The sequence below is a fragment of the Hyla sarda genome, chromosome 2 (assembly GCF_029499605.1).
Source record: "Hyla sarda isolate aHylSar1 chromosome 2, aHylSar1.hap1, whole genome shotgun sequence".
Lineage (NCBI taxonomy): Eukaryota > Metazoa > Chordata > Amphibia > Anura > Hylidae > Hyla > Hyla sarda.
The window spans coordinates 101,671,046-101,693,915 of NC_079190.1; the positions used below are offsets into that span (position 1 = coordinate 101,671,046).

Genomic DNA, 22,870 nt, shown 5'->3' on the forward strand with positions numbered 1-22,870 from the left:
TGCGCCGTATGCGTTTTTACAACCGGACCTAAAACCGTGGTCAACCACGGTTTTAGGTCCGGTTGTAAAAGCGCATACGGCGCAAAAATGAGCCGACCGGACCGAACGTTTCACTCCGGTCGGCTCATTGAAATGAATGACATACGGGAGCGCATACGGTTACATACGGGAGCGCGAGGTTTTAGCTCCCTCCTGCCGTATGCGCTCCCGTATGGGACAAAACGTAGTGTGGACCCAGCCTTACATGCAGTCTCCAGAATGCCCGCAAGGAGATTTTCTGTGTGGACATTCCACACGTGTGAACATGGCCTTAGAGCACCCTTATATTATCAATTCAACAATGTTCAAAACTTTCCTTCAGAAACAGCACCACTTTTGTCCTTTTGCTTGTGGTATTGCATCTCGGTTCCATTGAAGTGAATGGAGTCAATTTCAAATATCACAGACATCCTGATGACAAGAGTGGCACTGTTTGTGGAAGAAAGCAGCAGCTAGACCTAACAATAGCCTTTAGGTCTGCTATGTACAGAAGCCTAGTAGTAGAAAACACAGTCGAAAACAGTAACCAAAGGATCCCATTATTTATTGGGAAAATACATTTTTATAAAAAGTGATCTAGAAATTGTATACCCCAATGTGGTAACAAAGTAAACAATACAGATACTAGTACAAGTTTTATTATCATGGTATTAGCATAATCAAACCATCCTATGGAATAGAGGTAACTTTGTTGATTCCTCATTGTAAAAGGGGCAAAGAATTATAATTTTTTTTTTATGTGACGAAAAAGGTTAAAGTCTGGTGTTAACTACAACATTTCAGTATTGACATTAAAGGACATCTGCAGCAAAAGACTACTTATCCCCTATCTACAGGATAAGGAATAAGTGTCTGATTGCGTGGGGGGGGGGGGGGGGGGTGGGCTGGGGTTCAGACCGCTGGGACCCCCCGTGATCTCCCAAACGGGGTCCTGCATTGCCGCTCTATGTGAGCGGCTAATGCGCGTAGCGTCTACCTCTCTGAGAGATACATGGAGGAGACGTGTCGGCCATGACTTCCCGCTGCGGCCGGCACACCTCCGTGGCCCCGTGCTGGAGATCGCGAGGGTCCCAAGGGTCAGACACCCCCCCGTGATCAGACACATTCCTTATTCTGTGGAGTTGTCTTTTGCTGCAGATGTCCTTTAATGGCAGTCATGCTAGGTTTCCTTAGAGCAGGCCAGAGTATTTTCGGTTTTGGGAGGGAAGACCAAATTGTATTGTTTTTTTTATATACAGTGACCCCCCGCCCCACCTACGATGGCCCCGACATACGATCATTTCAACATATGATGGCCCCTCAGAGGCCATCGCATGTTGAAGGCAGCATCAACATACAATGCTTTTGTATGTCGGGGCCATCGCATAAACGGCTATCCGGCAGCGCAGACTGCTTCAGCTGCCACCGGATAGCCGTTTACGGTGCCCCGTATTGTCCGCTGACGATCACTTACCTGTCCTCAGGGCTCCGACGCGTTCCTCTTTGGGATCCCCTGCATCGTCGGCGCTCTCTATAGTAGTCATCACGTCGCTGCGCACGCCGTCCCGTCATCCAATAGGAGCGGCTTGCGTAACGACGTGATGGCGGCGACGGAGAGCGAGGATGCTGGGGAAGCAGAGGCCTTGCCGGAGCGTCGGGGACACCCCGGGGACGCGGCGACAGCGATGGAAGGCGACATCCAGGGCAGCGGTGACGGTCCGGAGCAGCGGGGACAGGTGAGTACAACTTCTTCTACCAGTGGTCTTCAACCTGCGGACCTCCAGATGTTGCAAGACTACAACTCCCAGCATGCCCGGACAGCCGTTGGCTGTCCGGGCATGCTGGGTGTTGTAGTTTTGCAACATCTGGAGGTCCGCAGGTTGTAGACCACTGTCCTATACTTTACATTGCACGGATCCCTCAACATACGATGGTTTCAACAAACGATGGTCCATTTGGAACGGATTACCATCGTATGTTGAGGAACCATTTGTATACAAATAGAGAAACTGGCTTGGCGGCCAGAAGTGCAAAAATGAAGCAGCTTTTATGTTACCCAAGAGATAATGCATCACTGCCATGAATCAGCAGGTTTAGAAGTTGCAGGATTCATCATGAAACTGCAGTTTTAAGATGAATGAAAACAAGTTCACCTTTCTTTGTTCTTGTAGCTTATAGCAAGTAAGCAAATCAGGATTTGGTGTTTAGCTGACAGTAATGGAAGACTATGGAATCTAACTTCACATTTGAAGGCTTGGTTTACATATTGTGCAACTGTTTCCTGAATCTGCAACACAATACAGCAAAAGTAAGGCTAGGCTTGTATTACGTTTACTCTTTACTTTCTGTGTATATGTCAACAGCCTGTCAAAAAGGGATGCAGACAACAGCAGGCTCATAGAGGGAGATTTATCAAGACCTGTCCAGAGGAAATGTTGCCCATATCAACCAATCAGATGGCTTTTTTCATTTTGCAGAGACCTTGTTGAAAATGAAAGAAGAAATTTGATTGGTTGCTATGGGCAACTGGGCAAATTTTTCCTTCCCCATTGTGTTTTATGTGCTTGCAGTAGTCAAATAGTAACAAGTTTGTCCCATTTGCAGGATGTACAGTATGTGTTTGGAAAATAGGCCGAACGTGTCAGTAGTTGACAATGTTCAGCCAAATAGAGTCTATGGACCTGCTGTCTGTACACTGCAGTACATGTCAGCATCCCTTTTTGGCTTTGTGTTGCACCCTGTGCAATGCAAAGGGATATAATCTGCATTTAATCCTTCTGGACCATGTGACTGACACTCTGAAACCTGCAGTGGGTTATGTGTGAAGGACATGTGTATCCAGTCCAGGGAGAATCCCATCAATTGTCTTGTTTGTTGGTCATGTGGCCTGGAACGGTAGGACTGGAAAAGAGCAGATAAAATACTACTAAAAGCTCTGGTGGTTGAATTGAAGTACACAGCACATACAGCTCCGGAACAATGTACAGACCACTGCAAAATTATCAGTTTTGCTAGTTTTACTAAATTTCAAAAAAAAATATTGTCATTTAGAGAATTTAGTTGTAAAAAGTAACAAAAAAATGCATTCGTTTCAGATCTCAAATAAGGCAACTTAATATTTGTTTTATCTTAGGAAGAGCTCACAAATCAATATTTGGTGGAATTGCTCTGATTTATATTAAAGGGGTACTCCGGTGGTCAACGTGTTTTTCCGTTTTTGACTTGCCCTATTTGTTTTGTTTCATTTCTATTCTTGTTGTATAGGCTTCTCTGTTTCAGTTCTTTGTTGTCTTTTTATCCCCCACTTTGTTTTCCTATCTTTACTTCCATTTCCTGTTTCGTGCTGTGCTGAAAACTACAAATCCCAGCATGCCACATGCCTTGCTGGTTTGGGGCGGCCCTTTACCCACGCTACTATTTTCCCGGGTCGGCCCCCTTATACACAGCACACTAATATAATCAGCCCTGGTTGGGATACACTGGCATAAACACACAAAAGGGACTACAACTCCCAGCACGTGTCATTCAGGAGTCTTCAGTCTGTGGTATAACATATGACACGAGCATGCTGCCTCTGTAGTCTCCTGGGGGTTGTAGTTCACCACACCTCTATAGGGTTTACACCAGTGTTTCCAAACCAGGGTGCCTCCAGGTGTTGTAAAACTACTACTACCAGCATGCCCAGACAGCCAAAAGCTGTCTGGGCATGCTGGGAGTTGTAGTTTTGATACAGCTGAAGACACCCTGGTTGGGAAATAATGCACTTTGTTTGTAATATACTGAATAGGCTAGGTCAGTGTTTCCCAGTGTGCCTCCAGCTGTTGCAAAACTACAACTCCCAGCATGCTCAAAGGCTGTCAAGGAATGCTGGGAGTTGTAGTTTTGCAACAGCTGGAGGCACACTGGTTTGGAAACACTGGTGTAACATGATGTGTATGCTGAATAGGCTAGGACAGTGTTTCCCAACCAGTGTGCCCAGGCATGCTGGGAGTTGTAGTTTTGATACAGCTGGAGGCAGACTGGTTTGTAAACACTAGCATACACACACAAAACAGGGACTACAACTCCCAGCATGTGTCATTCAGGAGCCCCCCCCCCCACATATAGAAATAATCCCCAGTCAGAGATTTATTCCCCTGCAGTCTATACATCCCCAGCCCGTGCACCTTCACATACATCTTCTCTGTCTTCTTTCAGTGCAGACCTGCGTCCTCAGAAGACAAAGCAGGGGGAGGGGAGATGAGAAGCTTCTTGCTCTCATACACACCTGCATCCTCCAGGAGGGGGAGATGAGGGGGCATGGCCTATCTCTGTCATGCACACCTGCATCCTCCAGGAGGGGGAGATGAGGGGGCGTGGCCTATCTCTGTCATGCATACCTGCATCCTCCAGGAGGGGGAGATGAGGGGGCGTGGCCTATCTCTGTCATGCACACCTGCATCCTCCAGGAGGGGGAGATGAGGGGGCATGGCCTATCTCTGTCATGCACACCTGCATCCTCCAGGAGGGGGAGATGAGGGGGCATGGCCTATCTCTGTCATGCACACCTGCATCCTCCAGGAGGGGGAGATGAGGGGGCGTGGCCTATCTCTGTCATGCACACCTTTGACCACCTGGAGGGGGAGATGAGGGGGCGTGGCCAATCTCTGTCATGCACACCTGCATCCTCCAGGAGGGGGAGATGAGGGGGCGTGGCCTATCTCTGTCATGCACACCTTTGACCACCTGGAGGGGGAGATGAGGGGGCGTGGCCTATCTCTGTCATGCACACCTGCATCCTCCAGGAGGGGGAGATGAGGGGGCGTGGCCTATCTCTGTCATGCACACCTTTGACCACCCGGAGGGGGAGATGAGGGGGCGTGGCCTATCTCTGTCATGCAGTTTTGAAAGAACAGAGAAAAAAAAAAACATGACATCTTGTCCACAGCCTAATCCTAACCTGTGGACAACAGTCAGAGATCCAACACAGAACTACAGAACTTCCTGGCCCACAAACAGGTAAGAAAAAAAGACACATGCTACACAAACATATAATACACGTCAATTGCAAAAAACATGAACATTAAAAGAAGATGCAATATAGCCAAAAATCTTAACCACCAAAGTACCCCTTTAAGTTTAATAGGTCTTGGCATTCTATCCACCAGTCTGTTACATTGCTGTGGGGTGACTTATGCCACTCTGCTTTGTTTGATGGCTTGTGACCATCTTTCTTATGTCTGGACATTGCACAAAGAAAGAAACAAACACAACACAAGGAAACAACAATCAGGTAAGAGAATACTACCTACCAAAAAACAACAGCTCACGGCACAAAAATTTATCCCTTATACAGCACCGTATACATAAAAATAAAGTTATAGCAGTCTGTATCCTTAACCCCTTCCCGCTATTGGACGTATGCATACATCCAGGCGAATTACATGTTCGCGCAAATGGACGTATGCATACGTCCAAGCGATCTCCTGCTCTGCCGCGGGCAGCGCAGGAGATCGCGGGTGGGACTCAGCTGTCAATCACAGCCGGAGTCCCACCGCAGCTGCCGGGGCCGCGATCGCACCGGTCCCGGCAGCATTAACCCCATAGATGCCGTGATCAGTTCTGATCACGGCATATATGGTGTTTGCAGGGGGAGCGCTCTCCCCCTGCCCATCAACGGCGGCGCTGCGATAAAATAAGGGGGATCGAGGGTGTCCAAGACACCCTCGATCCCCCTTGAAGAGATAGGAGTAAGGTGGCAGGGTTGCCACCCCTCCTATCCCTGCTATTGATCGGCGGAGCGACCGACCAATAGCAGACTGGGGGCGGGGGGGTTAAAGTTCGGTTCCCCTCCGCTATGCCCACCCATCGGTGTCCGGGCACAGCGGGGGGAACCGTGTAATAGCGGCGGCGGCTGTGATCGCGGCGGTGGAGGTGAGTATGGCGCCGCGTGTCCGGGAGTCTGTTGCCTAGCAACATCTGCAGGGCGACAGTTTAGAGAGTGGTCTCTAAACTGTCGCCCTCCAGATGTTGAAAAACTACAACTCCCACCATGCCTTGACAGCTGTTTGCTGTGTTGGCATGCTGGGAGTTGTAGTTTTGCAAGATTTAGAGGGGTTCAGGCTGGAGATCACTGACAGTGGTCTCTAAACTGTAGCCCTCCAGATATTACAAAACTACAACTCCCAGCATGCCCAGACAGCAGTTTGCTGTCTTAGCATGCTGAGATTTGTAGTTTTGCAACATCTGGAGGGCCACAGTTTAGAGACCACTGTCAGTGATCTCCAGCCTGAACCCCTCTAAATCTTGCAAAACTACAACTCCCAGCATTCAGGAACAGCAAATGGCTGTCTCGGCATGCTGGGAGTTGTACTTGCGTGCCTCCAGCTGTTGCATAACTACATCTCCCAGCATTCCCTTTGGCAATCAGTACATGCTGAGAGTTGTAGTTCTGCAACAGCTGGAGGCACACTGGTTGGGAAATACCGAGTTAGGTAATAGGTTCTATTACCTAACTCAGTATTTTCCAACCAGTGTGCCTCCAGCTGTTGCAAAACTACAACTCCCAGCATGCACGTTCTGTCAGTGCATGCTGGGAGTTGTAGTTTTGCCCCCCCCCCCTCCCATGTGAATGTACAGGTTACATTCACACTGGCGGCGGATTACAGTGAGTTCCCTGCTTCAAGTTTGAGCTGCAGCAGTCGCAGCTCAAACTCCTAGCGGGAGACTCAGTGTAATCCGCCGTCAGTGTGAATGTAACCTAAAAACACTACACTACACTAACATAAAATAAAGAGTAAAACACTACATATACACACGTACACTGCCCCCCCCCACCACCCCTTCCCCCCCAATAAAAATGAAAAACGTATCCTACAGCAGTGTTTCCAAAACGGAGCCTCCAGCTATTGCAAAACAAAAACTCCCAGCATTTCCGGACAGCCATTGACTGTCCAAGCATGCTGGGAGTTTAGCAACAGCTGGAGGCACGCTGTTTGAGAATCACTGGTGTAGAATACCCCTATGTCCACCCCTATGCAAATCCCTAATTTAGGCCTCAAATGCGCATGGCGCTCTCACTTTGGAGCCCTGTCGTATTTCAAGGCAACAGTTTAGGGCCACATATGGGGTATCGCCGTACTCGGGAGAAATTGCCTAACAAATTTTGGGGGGCTTTTTCTCATTTTACCCCTTATGAAAAGGTAAGGTTGGGGTCTACACCAGCATGTTAGTGTAAAAAAAAAAACATTTTTGTACCCTAACATACGGTGTTGCCCCATACTTTAAAATTTCACAAGCGGTAAAAGAAAAAAAGCCTCCAAAATTTGTAACGCAATTTCTCCTGAGGACGGAGATACCCCATATGTGGGTGCAAAGTGTTCTGGGGACGCACAACAAGGCTCAGAAGGGAGAGTGCACCATGTAAATTTGAGGTCTAAATTGGTGATTTGCACAGGGGTGGCTGATTTTACAGCGGTTCTGACATAAGTGCAAAACAATAAATACCCACATGTGACCCCATTTTGGAAACTACACCCCTCACGGAATGTAATAAGGGGTACAGTGAGCATTTACACCCCACAGGTGTCTGACAGATCTTTGAAACAGGAGTCTGTGAAAATGAAAAATAATTTTTTTTATTTGCACAGCCCACTGTTCCAAAGATCCGTCAAATGCCAGTGGGGTGTAAATTCTCCCTGCACCCCTTATTACCTTCCGTGAGGGGTGTAGTTTTAAAAATGGGGTCACGTGTGGGGGTCCACTGTTCTGGCACCACGGGGGGGCTTTGGAAATGCACATGGCCAAATTCTCTCTCCAAAAGCTCAATGATGCTCCTTCTCTTCTGAGCATTGTAGTTCGCCCCCAGTGCACTTCACGTCCACTTATTGGGTATTTCCATACTCAGAAGAGATGGGGTTACAAATTTTGGGGGGTATTTTCTGCTAGTATCCCTTGTAAAAATGTAAAATTTGGGGGAAAACAAGCATTTTAGTGTAAAAAAAATAATTTGTTTTTACATATGCAAAAGTCGTGAAACACCTGTGGGGTATTAAGGTTCACTTTACCCCTTTTTAAGTTCCCCAAGGGGTCTAGTTTCCAAAATGGTATGCCATGTGGTTTTTTTTTTCTGTCCTGGCACCATAGGTGCTTCCTAAATGCGGCATGCCCCCAGAGCAAAATTTGCTTCCAAAAAGCCAAATGTGACTCCTTCTCTTCTGAGACCTGTAGTGCGCCAGCAGAGCACTTTTCATCCCCATATTTGGTGTTTTCTGAATCGGGAGAAATTGGGCTTCAAATTTTGGGGGGTATTTTCTGCTATTACCTTTTTTAAAAATGTAAAATTTTTGCTAAACCAAGCATTTTCTGTTAAAATTTTTTTTTTTTTTTTACATATGCAAAAGTCGTGAAACACCTGTGGGGTATTAAGGTTCACTTTATCCCTTGTTACGTTCCTCAAGGAGTCTAGTTTCCAAAATGGTATGCCATGTCGTTTTTTTTTGCTGTCCTGGCACCATAGGGGCTTCCTAAATGCGACATGCCCCCCGAGCAAAATTTGCTCTCAAAAAGCCAAATATGACTCCTTCTCTTCTGAGCATTGTAGTTCGCCCGTAATGCACTTCAGGTCAACTTATGGGGTACCTCCATACTCAGAAGAGATGGGGTTACAAATTTTGGGGGGTATTTTCTGCTATTAACCCTTGCAAAAATGTGAAATTTGGGGGGAAACACACATTTTAGTGAAAAATATATATATTTTTTTTACATATGCAAAAGTCATGAAACACCTGTGGGGTATTAAGGCTCACTTAATTCCTTGTTATGTTCCTCAAGGGGTCTAGTTTCCAAAATGGTATGCCATGTTTTTTTTTTTTTTTTGCTGTTTTGGCACCATAGGGGCTTTCTAAATGCAACATGCCCCCAAAAAACCATTTCAGAAAAACGTAAGTTCCAAAATCCCCTTGTCGCTCCTTCGCTTCTGAGCCCTCTACTGCGCCCGCCGAACAATTTACATAGACATATGAGGTATGTGCTTACTCGAGAGAAATTGGGCTACAAATACAAAGTATAAATTTTATCCTTTTACCCCTTGTAAAAATTCAAAAATTGGGTCTACAAGAACATGCAAGTGTAAAAAATGAAGATTTTGAATTTTCTCCTTCACTTTGCTGCTTTTCCTGTGAAACACCTAAAGGGTTAAAACACTTACTGAATGTCATTTTGAATACTTTGGGGGGTGTAGTTTTTGTAATGGGGTCATTTATGGGGTATTTCTAATATGAAGACCCTTCAAATCCACTTCAAACTTAACTGGTCCATGAAAAATAGCGAGTTTGAAAATTTTGTGAAAAATTGTAAAATTGCTGCTGAACTTTGAAGCCCTCGTGTCTTCCAAAAGTAAACACTTGTCAATTTTATGATGAAAATATAAAGTAGACATATTGTATATGTGAATCAAAAAAAAAAATATTTGGAATATCCATTTTCCTTACAAGCAGAGAGCTTCAAAGTTAGAAAAATGCAAAATTTTCAATTTTTTCATCAAATTTGGGAATTTTTCACCAAGAAAGGATGCAAGTTACCACAAAAATTTACCACTATGTTAAAGTAGAATATGTCACGAAAAAACAATCTCGGAATCAGATTGATAAGTAAAAGCATTCCAGAGTTATTAATGTTTAAAGTGACAGTGGTCAGATGTGCAAAAAAGGGCTGCGTCCTAGAGGTGAAAATGGGCTGTGTCCTTAAGGGGTTAAAGGAAAACAGTCAGCCTGTTCACCCACACTAAACCCAATACACTGGATTATAGTGTGGGTGAGCAGAAGTCCAACAAGGGGTCACTTGCTTCAATATGCCCAGTAGGTCCTAAGAAGGTCCTATGTCCCCCAGAAGATACTCTACTGAATTCAGTGAATCACGCACAGGGGGCTGGGCTTCACTGGCTCAATTTACATATTCATTGCCTGTGACACCAATTCACTAAGATGTGGAGTTAGACAATGAATATGTAAATTTAGTGGGTGGAGCCCCACCCCTGTGCATGATTCACTGAATTTAGCTGAGGATCTTTTGGGGGACATATCTCAGGACCTGCTGGACATATTTAAGTAATTGACTCCTGTTCACCCACACTGTAACCCAGTGTATTGGGTTTAGTGTGGGTGAACAGGCTGACAGTTTTCCTTTAAGGGATTAAGCAGCCTAAGGGTACGTTCACACGAGCGGACCCACAGCGTATTTTACGCTCTGCAGATCTGCCACTGAAGGACCCCTACATGGTGGCTTCACAAGTGCCTGCTCGGAGCAGACACGCTGCGATGTGCGAGTTGCCGCGCATGTGCGGTGTACTCACACACATCGCGGCCACTCCCCCTGCTCCATGAGCTAGGCCGAGAGCTGCAGCAATGTGTGAGTATACTGCGCATGCGAGCTGCGCACATCGCAGTGTGTCTGCTCGTAGTACCGTATTGCTGCTCCGAGCAGACACATGTAAAGCCACCATGCAGGGGTCCTTCAGTGGCGGATCTGCAGCGTAAAATACGCTGTGGGTCTGCTCGTGTGAAGTACCCTCAAGCTATATTCACACCGCAGAATTTTCACATGTGGAATTCCACATGGATTCCGCATTAAATTAACCCCTTGCCGCATATAAAAGTTTATAAAGTCCATAAGTGGCTCCCGTGCTCAGCAGGTGAGCGTGCATCATACCCGGTGGGTCCCAGTTGCTATAAGCAATCGGGACCCATGGCTAATGCCGGACATTACCGATCGGGCTGATGTCCGGCATTAACTGTTTAGATGCGGCGATCAAAGTTGATCGCTGCGTCTAAAGTAAAAGCTTCCCAGCAACTCATTCAGGCTGATCTGGACCATTGCGGTAAAATCGCGATGTCCCAATCAGCTAGAACAGACAGGAGGGTGCCTTACCTGCCTCCTGCGCGTCCGATCGGTGATTGATTGCTCCAAGCCTGAAATCCAGGCTTGGAGCAATCAACCGCCGATAACACTGATCCATGCCATTGCGTTGCAATGGCAATGATCAGTGTATTGAATCAATGTACTGCATGTTATAGTCCCCTATGGGAGCTATAACATTGCAAAAAAAAAGTTAATAAAGATGATTTAACCCCTTTCCTAATAAAAATTTGAATAACCCCCCTTTACCCATAAAAAAAAAACTGTAAATAAATATAAACATATGTGGTATCGCCGCATGCGTAAATGTCTGAACTATAAAAATATATTGTTAATTAAACCGCACAGTTAATGGCGGATGCGCAAACAAATTCCAAAGTCCAAAATAGCGTATTTTTGGCGAATTTTTATACCATAAGAAAATTAATAAAAACCGATAAAAAAAGTCCGATCAAAACAAAAATGATACCGATAAAAACTTCAGATCACGTAAATGTAAAAATAAAGTTAAAGGGATCAGAAGAGGACAATTTTAAACGTATAAAATTTCCTGCATGTAGTTATGATTTTTTTCAGCAGTAATACAAAATCAAACCTATATAAGTAGGGTATCATTTTAACCGTATGGACCTACAGAATAAAGATAAGATGTAATTTTTACCGAAAAATGTACGGCGTAGAAATGAAATCCCCCAAAAGTTACAAAATGGCGTTTTTTCTTCCATTTTGTCGCACAATGATTTTTTTTCTGTTTTGAAAGGGTTGAAAGGGTTATGGTTTCTGAAAGATAAGGAAGAAAAAACTTAAGTTCGAAAATCAAAAATTGCCAAAGAGAGAAGGGGTTAAAGCCCAAAAGACTTCAATGGGATTCTGAACTCTCATTCACATTTCTGAGTTTCCGCATTTGGATTACGCATGGAATCTGCACAAGACAGAAACCACCCAAATGAATACGGAAGTGGAAGTGGTGCAAATGTGTGGAACTTCTGCCGTGTGAATATAGCCTCAGCATACAGGACAGGATAGGAGAGTCATTACAGCTTGCCTAGGTTGACTCATAAACATTAGCAGTAGAGATGAGCGAAGTTACAGTAATTCGATTCGTCACGAACCTCGCGGCTCGGCAGTTGATGACTTTAGCCTGCATAAATTAGTTCAGCTTTCAGGTGCTCCGGTGGGCTGGAGACTCTCCTAGGACTGTAACCACATTTTCCAGCCCCCCGGAGCACCTGAAAGCTGAACTCATTTATGCAGGCTAAAGTCAGCAACCGCCGAGCCGAGAGGTTTGTGACGAATCGAATCACTGTAAGTTCCCTCATCTCTATTTAGCAGAAGTGGTAGAGGCAGTGAGGAGCCAGTTGCAAAGTTATTGGTTCATATTGTACAGGAAAAATTGGACAACTTGTTCCCCAGGCTGCAGGAAATAGAGCTTTATCTCCTGTACTAATCTACCTCAGCTGCAGCTTTGTCAACATTGGTTTCAAGAAGTACATATGAATTAACCCCTTAAGGGAGTAGTCCAGCAATAAACCTTTTTACTGATCCCTTCCCTGACCAGATTTTCAAAGAACAATCTCTTACCTTCCCCACTCCGTCACCAGTATAAGGGAGGTCTGCTCCCCACTGTCTGGGTTTGGTGATGTGACGTCACATGCTCATTCATCCAATTGAAATGCCCTCAGTTGTTTGGCTGAGTGGGAAGAGCTTACATCACATCCCAGAGGCCAATCGGAGCTCTGTTTTACTGGAGGCAGTATGGGCAGGAAGGTAAGAGTATATTCTTTTTTTTTTGTTTCTTTTTTTACTTACCCCCTCCCTGACCAGATTTTAAAAATAATTTTATTGCTGGACTATGTATGTACGTCCTGATGCCCTGGTACTTAACGCACCAAGGCGTACATTTACGTTCTCTACATGACGCGAGCACCGGATCGGTGCTCGCATCATGTACGGCAGGTCCCAGCTGCTATTAGCAGCCAGGGACCCACCATAATGGCGGACATCAGCGATTGTACTGATGTCTGCCATTAACCCCTCAGTTGCCATGATCAATACAGATCACGGCATCTGCGGCATTGCAGTTTGAATGGGATCTGATCATCCAACATGGCGGCCGGAGGTCCCCTTACCTGCTCTGGCTATCAACAGGGTCTTCTCCTCTGGTCTGAGATCGTCGATATTACTGATCAGTGCTATTCCTATGCATAGCACTGTTCATTATATGCTATCTAATTGTTATGGGGACATAAGTGTAAAACATTTTTTTTTTTAATGTGAAAAAGCCCCTCCCCAAATAAAAATTAAAATGGACCTTTTTCCAATTTTATCCCAAAAAGTGTAAAAAAATAATAATAAACATATTTGGTATTGCCGCGTGCGTGTCCAAACTATCAAAATATCATGTTTATGATCCTGTATAGTGAATGATGTAAACGTTAAAAATTGCTGCATTTTTGTGATATCACATTCTGAATTTTTTTTATAAAAAGTGATTAAAAAAAGTTACATATACCGATAAAAAGTACAGATCACGGTGCATAAAGCCCTATATACAGAAAAATTTGAAAGTTATAGGTGGTCAAATAGAGTGATTTTAAACATACAAATTTTGTTATAAAAGTTGAGATTTTTTTTTAAGTCGCACAAAAATAGAAAAGCATATAACATGGGTATAATTTTAATTGTATTGATCCATAGAATAAAGAAAATGTAATTTTTAACATATAGTGTGAAAAGGAAACCTTCCAAATTTAGCAAAATGACGGTTTTCTTTTCAATTTCCCCACACAAATAATATTATTTTGGTTGCGCCGTACATTTTACGTCATTACTAAGGGCAATTGGTTGCGCAAAAACAAGCCCTCATATGGGTCTGTGGATGAAAATATAAAAGCGTATGCAGGTCGATGGCGACCATCACGCCCCCTCCCATAGACTTGCATTGAGGAGGAGGGGCATGACATCATGAGGAGGCGGAGCCGGGACGTCACAATACTCTATCCCTTGCATCGCCCGTCATGAGCCACAGAGCGATCCTCGCTCTGTGCAGCTGAGAAATGGGGGTGCTGCAGGAGAGATCGCGGGGGTCCCCAGCGTCGGGATCCCCGCAATCAGACATCTTATTCCCTATCCTTTGGACAGGGGATATGATGTCTAGGTACAGAGTACCCCTTTAAGGGTAGGGTCACACTGGGTGGATGCGCAGCGTATTTGATGCTGCAAGAAATCTACAGAGCAGCGGGAAATGCGCTAGGGGTAGACACAGGGTTTTCCCTGCTACATGGGGCTTTCCTGTGTCTGCAATAAGGTTCGGGAGCCGGCCAGGCATCACAGTTATACCGGTGTGTGGCCGGCCTCCGAAACTTCTTCCAGACACAGGGCTGTAGTGGGGAAAACCCTGTGTCTGCTCCTAGCGTATACGCAGCATATTTCTCGCCGCTCGGACGATTTCTTGCAATGTCAAATACGCTGTGTATTCGCTCAGTGGGACACTACCCTAAAACTGACATGCAAACTTTATTCTATGGGTTAGTACGATTTCAGTGATACCAAACTTGGATAATTTTAGTTTCTTTTAAAAAAAAAAATTAAAAATGTAAAGCTTGAAAAAGAAAAAACTGTTCATTGCCGTGTTCTGACCCCTATAACTTTTTTTTTTAGTGCCATAAGCTATAGTTTTTATTCTTACCACTGTTTGTGTAGCTGCTGGGTCTGGTAGCTATGTGTCTGTCCTGCCCCCTCTGTCCTGCACACTGGAGGGGAGCGCAGGGGAGAAAGAAGAGAGTTGCCTCACACTCGCCATGTGGCGCCTGTGACCCCTCCCACTGTGGCTGCTGTTTTCAGGTGTGTGTGTATTTTCGAGGGGGAGAGGGCTGTTTAGGGATGCGCCCGTGTCAGGATTGGTGTATTTTCGAGGAGAGGGGGGGGGGGGGGCGTCATACTGAAGTGCTCGATCCTCCAAACAGCCTTAAAGGGGTACTCTGGTGGAAAACTTTTTTTTTTTTTTTTAATCAAGGGATTAAAAAAGGCATTCTGGGATTTTTTTGCTTATAGTGCAGCACAGGCTATTATTAGAGAATAATGTAGAGGCTCTGGTGTATGCCTTCTTATCAGTGTTAGCTAATGTAACAGTCATGGGATAGGCCTATGAATCTGTGAAATGACTTAAAAATGCTGCCTACATTTCCCATGAATCTTCTGGCTTTGACTGGGGGATTTAACTCATGCTGCCAGTGCTGGAGGTGATACAGGTGAACTAAGACTCACATGTGGTATAACCCCCTGTACGCCCTGGAGCATTAAATGTCTATGAAGTGCTGAAAATGGAGCAAAAAAGGGGGGTTACCATTCCCAAGCTAGATTCTGTGTGCAAGGAGTATATATGTGATGATAAGAAATGATGATAAGTAATAAATACTGAGAGAAAGATTTGAATATTAATAATTAATTGTATTTATTGTTAAAATGCACATATATTCTTGCTGTATGTGTGGTGTCTGAAGGGCCATGGCAGACCCCCCACAAAGCACTATACAGCAAAAGATTTCTTAATGCTTTTAAAAAACTTATTAAATAGAATAGAATAAAACAAAGTACAATAAGAATACAAGTGTGTGTACCGATGGCTTATTGGCTCATATGCTGTGGAGCTATATATATTTGCCGCAATGAATAAGATTAAGGCACTTAGTAGTGGTATGTGTGCACAGTGTTTTTACACCATTGTACGTAGCAGACAGTGTTTCAGTTTGCGCATTTACAATATATAGGCAAAAGTGTACAGTATATATAACACGTCTTATTTCGCACACATTTGTAACACTTGTTTTCTATGAAGACTATAGGGTATATCTTATGGGTAAAGGTTGCCGATACAATGTGTCAATATAAGATATTTTGTCCTGATGCCTGTGAGAAAGAAAGGAAGTCTCTGGGCACTTTGTGCACACTGAGGTCTGATATGCCTGTGTAAAGAAAAGAAGTCATATGGCGCTATTGACTTCTGTGAAGACCGATACGATGACCGATTCCTTATTGCTGTAGAAAGATAGTTATGCAAACAGTTTATGACATTAGGTGTGCGCTACTCGCGCTGCTCACCTGAGGAAGGATCCCACGTAGCTCTCACACTTACCCGTCATAGGCTCGAGCCGGTCCGCTCCTTGCTGTCACACGGGGGCGGAGCCTTGACGTCACAACTCTCCGGCCCCGTGATCGACAGTAATCAGACCAGGAGCGAACACGCTCCAGGAACTGATTACAAACGGGGTGTGGCGTGCAAGATCACGGGGGTCCCCAGCAGCGGGACTCCCACGATCAGGCATCTTATCTCCTATCCTTTGGATAGGGGATAAGATGTCTAAGCACCGGGGTACCCCTTTAAGGACCAGGCCAATTTTATTTTTGCATTTTAGTTTTCTCCTCCTCGTCTTCTAAAAATCATAACTCTTATATATTTTCATCCACAGACCAGTATGAGGGTTTGTTTTTTGCGCGACCAGTTGTCCTGCTTAATGACATCACTCATTTTACTGTTTGTGTGGGGAAATTAAAAAGAAAACCGCAATTTAGCGAATTTTGGAAGGTTTCATTTTTTGCGCCATGATCTGTACTTTTTATTGTTACCACATTTTTGTATATAAAACTTTTATAAATTTTTTTATACATTTTTTTAAAAATAAAATGTGATAAAAAAGCTGTAATTTTGCGCTTTTTTTTACGTTCACGCCATTCACCGTATGGGATCAATAACATTATATTTTAATAGTTTGGACATTTATGCACGTGGCGATACCAAATATGTGTATTAATAAAAAAAAAAATTTACACTTTATGGGGGTAAAATGGGGAAAAAAAGGACATTAAAATGTTTTATTGGGGGAGGGGATTTTTCAAATTTGTTACATTTTTTATTAATTTTTTAAACTTTTTTTTAACTTTTATTTTTACACTTTAGTAGTCCCCATAGGGATTGCTAATACCGTTCTGTGCTATGCATAGGGCATAGCACTGATCAGTGTTTTCGGTCATCTTCTGCTCTGGTCTGCTCGATCTCAGACCAGAGCAGAAGATCCGGGGAAGGTGGCGGAGGCAGGTGAGGGGACCTCCATGCACCGTTCTGGATGATCGGATCGCTACGGGCAATCCGATCATCCATATTTCCGATTGCACTGCCGCAGATGCCGTGATCTGGATTGATCACGGCATCTGAGGGGTTAATGGCAGACATCCGCGCGATTGCGGTTGCTTGCCATTACTGACAGGTCCCTGGCTGCGATCAGCAGCCGGGACCAGCTGCCCATGATCCAGGCATTGCTCCGATGCTCGCAGTCATGTACAGGACGTAAATATACGTCCTGGTGCTCTAATTACCGCAGTACCAGGACAAAAATTTACGTCCTTGGTCGTTAAGGGGTTAAAGAGTGGTAGAGGTCCCCTTATAAGGAGCCTTATCATTGCTCTAATGAGGCTGTCTCTATCAAAACACCAATTTCACTGTTCAATGTAATGAACAGTGAATGCAATCAAATGATTGCATGTAAAAGTCCCCTATGAGGACATAAAAGAGTAGTCTAGTGAAAAATAACTTATCCCCTATCCAAGGATAGAGAAAAAGTTATAGATCGTGGCGGGTCCGAGCGCTAGATCTCCTGCACGGGGCCCCGGCAGTTTGCCGGAAGCTGACGTCCGACCCCCGCAGGAAGCTGTGGCACGCACACCCCCTCCATGTATCTCTCTGCCAGCGCTCCGTGTGGGGGTCGGCAAACCCCCTTCCAGCCGACTGCCAGGACCCCCCACGATCTGTAACTTATCTCTTATCCTTGGATAGGGGATACGTTATTTTTCACCAGACAACTCTGTGGTAGCTTGGGGGGTGTAGGGTATGGGGAGTGTAGCTGTGCAGGTAATAAAGGGTATTTGTTAACCCTTGCTATTCGTGATGCCAGGGTGTGGGGTTCCTCAATAAAGCTTTTCCTACCACCGCCCTTCCCAGGAACGATAGGGAGGTAGATGATACTGAGTTTAAGTAGATAGTAATAATGGATTGTCCACAACCGGAAAGCTTCTGTAAACAGCGTTAACTTTACTGAAGATTTTCTGTATACTTCAACAACATAACAGTCTCTCATCAATACAGCTTCCTTTTGGAGATTGACAATGGTTGAGACTTTAGCTTTAAGAGTCTCTAGACTATTGCGCAGCTCCACTGGATTTAGAGAATTAGTTGCGGTCCAGGTATATAATATAGATAGAATTACTAATATATACATTTATTAATATACAAGTTAAACTTAAGGAGAGGCGACTAGGGGCTGTCCCACCTGAGGAACCCTACCTGAATGTAGTTACTCTGACTTTGGGGACCTCTACACTAGGTACTGGATGCAATACAGTACCGGGACACCACAACTCCTTTAACCCTTAACCCCTTAAGGACCCAGCCATTTTACACCTTAGGACCCGGCCGGTTTTTTGAACATCTGACCATCTGTCACTTTAAACATTAATAACTCTGGAATGCTTTTAGTTATCATTCTGATTCCGTGATTGTTTTTTCGTGACATATTCTACTTTAACATAGTGGTAAAATTTTATGGTAACTTGCATCCTTTCTTGGTGAAAAATCCCCAAATTTGATGAAAAATTTGTAAGGGAAATGGATATTCCAAATATTTATTTTATTTTATTCACATATACAATATGTCTACTTTATGTTTGCATCATAAAATTGACGTGTTTTTACATTTGGAAGACATCAGAGGGCTTCAAAGTTCAGCAGCATTTTTCACAAAATTTTCAAACTCACTATTTTTCAGGGACCAGTTCAGGTTTGAAGTGGATTTGAAGGGTCTTCATATTAGAAATACCCCACAAATGACCCCATTATAAAAACTGCACCCCCCAAAGTATACAAAATGACATTCAGTAAGTGTGTTAACCATTTAGGTGTTTCACAGGAATAACAGCAAAGTGAAGGAGAAAATTCAAAATCTTCATTTTTTACACTCGCATGTTCTTGTAGACCCAATTTTTGAATGTTTGCAAGGGGTAAAAGGAGTAAATTTTTACTTGTGTTTGTAGCCCAATTTCTCTCGAGTAAGCACATACCTCATATGTCTATGTTAATTGTTCGGCGGGCGCAGTAGAGGGCTCAGAAGCGAAGGAGCGACAAGGGGATTTTGGAGAGTACGTTTTTCTGAAATGGTTTTTGGGGGGCATGTTGCATTTAGGAAGCCCCTATGGTGCCAGAACAGCTAAAACCCCCCACATGCCATACCATTTTGGAAACTAGACCCCTTGAGGAACGTAACAAGGAATTAAGTGAGCCTTAATACCCCACAGGTGTTTCACGACTTTTGCATATGTTAAAAAAGAAAAAAAAATGTTTTCACTAAAATGTGTTTCCCCCCAAATTTCACATTTTTGCAAGGGTTAATAGCAGAAAATACCCCCCAAAATTTGTAACCCCATCTCTTCTGAGTATGGAGGTACCCCATAAGTTGACCTGAAGTGCACTACGGGCGAACTACAATGCTCAGAAGAGAAGGAGTCATATTTGGCTTTTTGAGAGCAAATTTTGCTCGGGGGGCATGTCGCATTTAGGAAGCCCCTATGGTGCCAGAACAGCAAAAAAAAAAAAAACATGGCATACCATTTTGGAAACTAGACCCCTTGAGGAACGTAACAAGGGGTACAGCGAGCATTTACCCCCCACTGGTGTCTGTCAGATCTTTGGAACAGTGGGCTGTACAAATTTTTTTTATTTGCACAGCCCATTGTTCCAAAGATCTGTCAGACACCAGTGGGGGGTAAATTCTCACTGCACCCCTTATTACATTCCGTGAGGGGTGTAGTTTCCGAAATGGGGTCACATGTGGGGTTTTTTTTTTTTTGCGTTTGTCAAAACCGCTGTAACAATTAGCCACCCCTGTGCAAATCACCTCAAATGTACATGGTGCACTCTCCCTTCTGGGCCTTGTTGTGCGCCCCCAGAGCACTTTGCGCCCACATATGGGGTATCTCCGTAGTCGGGAGAAGTTGCATTACAAATTTTGGGGGGCTTTTTCCCCTTTACCTCTTGTCAAAATGAAAAGTATAGGGCAACACCAGCATGTTAGTGTAAAAATTTTTTTTTTTTTTAACACCAACATGCTGGTGTAGACCCCAACTTCCCCTTTTCATAAGGGGTGAAAGGAGAAAAAGCCCCCCAAAATTTGTTTGGCAATTTCTCCCGAGTATGGCGATACCCCATATGTGACCCTAAACTGTTGCCTTGAAATACGACAGTGCTCCAAAGTGAGAGAGCGCCATGCGCATTTGAGGCCTGGATTAGGGATTTGCATAGGGGTGGACATAGGGGTATTCTACGCCAGCGATTCCCAAACAGGGTGCCTCCAGCTGTTGCAAAACTCCCAGCATGCTTGGACAGTCAACGGCTGTCCGGCAATACTGGGAGTTGTTGTTTTGCAACAGCTGGAGGCTCCATTTTGGAAACAGTGGCGTACCAGACGTTTTTCATTTTTATTGGGGAGGGGCGGGGGGCTGTGTAGGGGTATGTGTATATGTAGTGTTTTTTACTTTTTATTTTATTTTGTGTTAGTGTAGTGTAGTGTTTTTAGGGTACAGTCACATGGGCGGGGGATTACAGCGAGTTTCCCGCTACGAGTTTGAGCTGCCGCGCAAAATTTGCTGCATCGCAAACTTGCAGCCTGATACTCACTGTATGCCCCCTGCCCATGTGAATGTACCCTGTACATTCACAGGGAGGGGGGATATCCAGCTGGTGCAAAACTACAACTCCCAGCATGCACAGTCTATCAGTGCATGCTGGCAGTTATAGTTTTGCAACAGCTGGAGGCACACGCATTGGGAAACACTGAGTTAGGAAACAGACAATGTTTCCCAACCAGTGTGTCTCCAGTTGTTGCAAAACCACAACTCCCAGCATGCCCAGGCAGCCGAAGGGCATATTGGGAGTAGTGGTTACATAACAGCTGGAGGAGAACAGTTTGGGGACCACTGTGTAGTGGTGTCCAAGCTGCAGCCCTCCAGATGTTGCAAAACTACAACCCCCAGTATGCCAAAACTGTCCAGGCATGCTGGGAGTTGTAGTTCTGCAACATCTGAAGGGCCAGATGTTACAGAACTACAACTCCCAGCATGCCTGGACAGTAAGGGCATGCTGAGGATGTGTAGTTTTGCAACATCTGGAAGGGCACAGTGGTCTCAACTGTGGACCTCCAGATGTTGCAAAACTGCAACTCCCAGCATGCCCAGACGCCAAGGGCTGTCTGGGCATGCTGGGAGTTGTAGTTTACAGGGTCCCATTACAGCAATGCATGTCGCTTTACGGCGACGTGCATTGCTGTAAAGGGCCCGACCGCGGCTGAAGATCTACTCACCTGTCGCCGCCGCCATCTTCCTCGCCGGGATCCGGGTCTTCAGGAACGAGGTAAGTACCGGGGCCGGTCCCCAGCACTCCCCCGTCCCCCACCGCGTCCTCCGGTCTTCCTCCCGTCCTCTCCGGACTTCAAGGGGCCGGGCAGGACGGGAGGAAGTAACCGCCCCTCCCCCCCCCCCCCCTGCGATTGGTCGGTTAACTAACCAACGGATCGCAGGGGATCGGAGGAGGTGGCAGGCTTGCCACCTCGCTCCTATACTCCAGCATGGTCCTGGCTGTCTGTGACAGCCGGGATCATGCGAAATTACCGGGCGGTCGGGTCCCAGAGACCCGATCAGCCCGGTATCGCCGCAGATCGCAAGGGCGATTTCCCTTTCCCTACATGGCCCCCCTCGGCGTTTGCCCTGGATGCCTGCTGAAGCATTTCAGCAGGCATCCGCTTCCGATCTCTGCCCGGGGCGCGGCAGAGACCGGAGAAACACCAGGACGTACTAGTACATCCTGGGTCCTTAAAGCCCAGGGTGCCAGGACGTTCTAGTACGTCCTGGGTCCTTAAGGGGTTAAACAACACAGGTGGGGAGATTTATCAAGACCTGTGCTGAGGAAAAGTTGCTGAGTTGCCCATAGCAACCAATCAGACTGCTTCTTCCATTTTTTAAAAGGCCTCTAAAAAAAGAAAGAAGTGATCTGATTGGTTGCTATGGGCAACTCAGCAACTTTTCCTCTGCACAGGTCTTGAGAAATCTCCTTGAGGGCGTACAGGTATGCCCTTGCCATCTGGGACTTAATACACCAGGATGTACCTTTACACTCTAGAGTGTTAAATCCCTATAAAGCAAACACAGGAGCTACAAGAACGGCTGCTAACAGTAGCCGCCGAGACCTCACTGTTAAAGGGGTACTCCGGTGTAATTTTTTTTTTTTTCTTTCAAATCAACTGGTGCCAGAAAGTTAAACAGATTTGTAAATTACTTCTGTTTTAAAATCTTAATCCTTCCAGTACTTATCAGCTGCTGTATTCTGCAGAGGAAGTTATTTTCATAATTCAAAAGTTCTTTTACACATTGTTCACGCAGCAGAATTTCGGTGCGGAATTCTACGGGAATTTTTTGCTCGGAAATTCCGCTGTGGCAGATTTTAATGAGGTTCATCTGCCTTGGAAATACAGATTCTAGAATTTGCTGAAACATTGAACCAGCTCATACGTTACCTTTTTACGGCATTTTAGCTGTTTTAGCAGCAATTTTCCAAAATTGTGGTAAAAAATGGCATGTTTTTATCAAATTTTGCATAATTGCGGTACAATATCACAGTTTCTACCATGATTTGGGCAAAATCACAGTAAAGACTAAAAAAAAGCATAAGACGTGCAATGTATGAACACACATCAGGGGAGATATATGTATATATATATATATATATATATATATATATATATATATATACACATTTAGTTATACATGTATGTATATAAATAATCTTCAGTCCTGCAACAGAATGTGCCCAATTGATAAATCAACTAAAATGGTAGATATTTCCAGGATGCCCATCTAACAT

General features: G+C 44.8%; 1 long non-coding RNA gene across 1 annotated transcript in view; it reads left to right on the top strand.

Annotated features, from left to right (window-relative positions):
* The first annotated feature begins 2,040 nt into the window (after nt 1-2,040).
* The window catches only part of LOC130358852 (uncharacterized), a 61,036-nt gene continuing 40,206 nt past the window's right edge, over nt 2,041-22,870 (top strand). The window contains exon 1 of the long non-coding RNA XR_008889665.1: nt 2,041-2,326. This is a non-coding gene — a long non-coding RNA (uncharacterized LOC130358852). The remainder of the gene's footprint in view (nt 2,327-22,870) is intronic.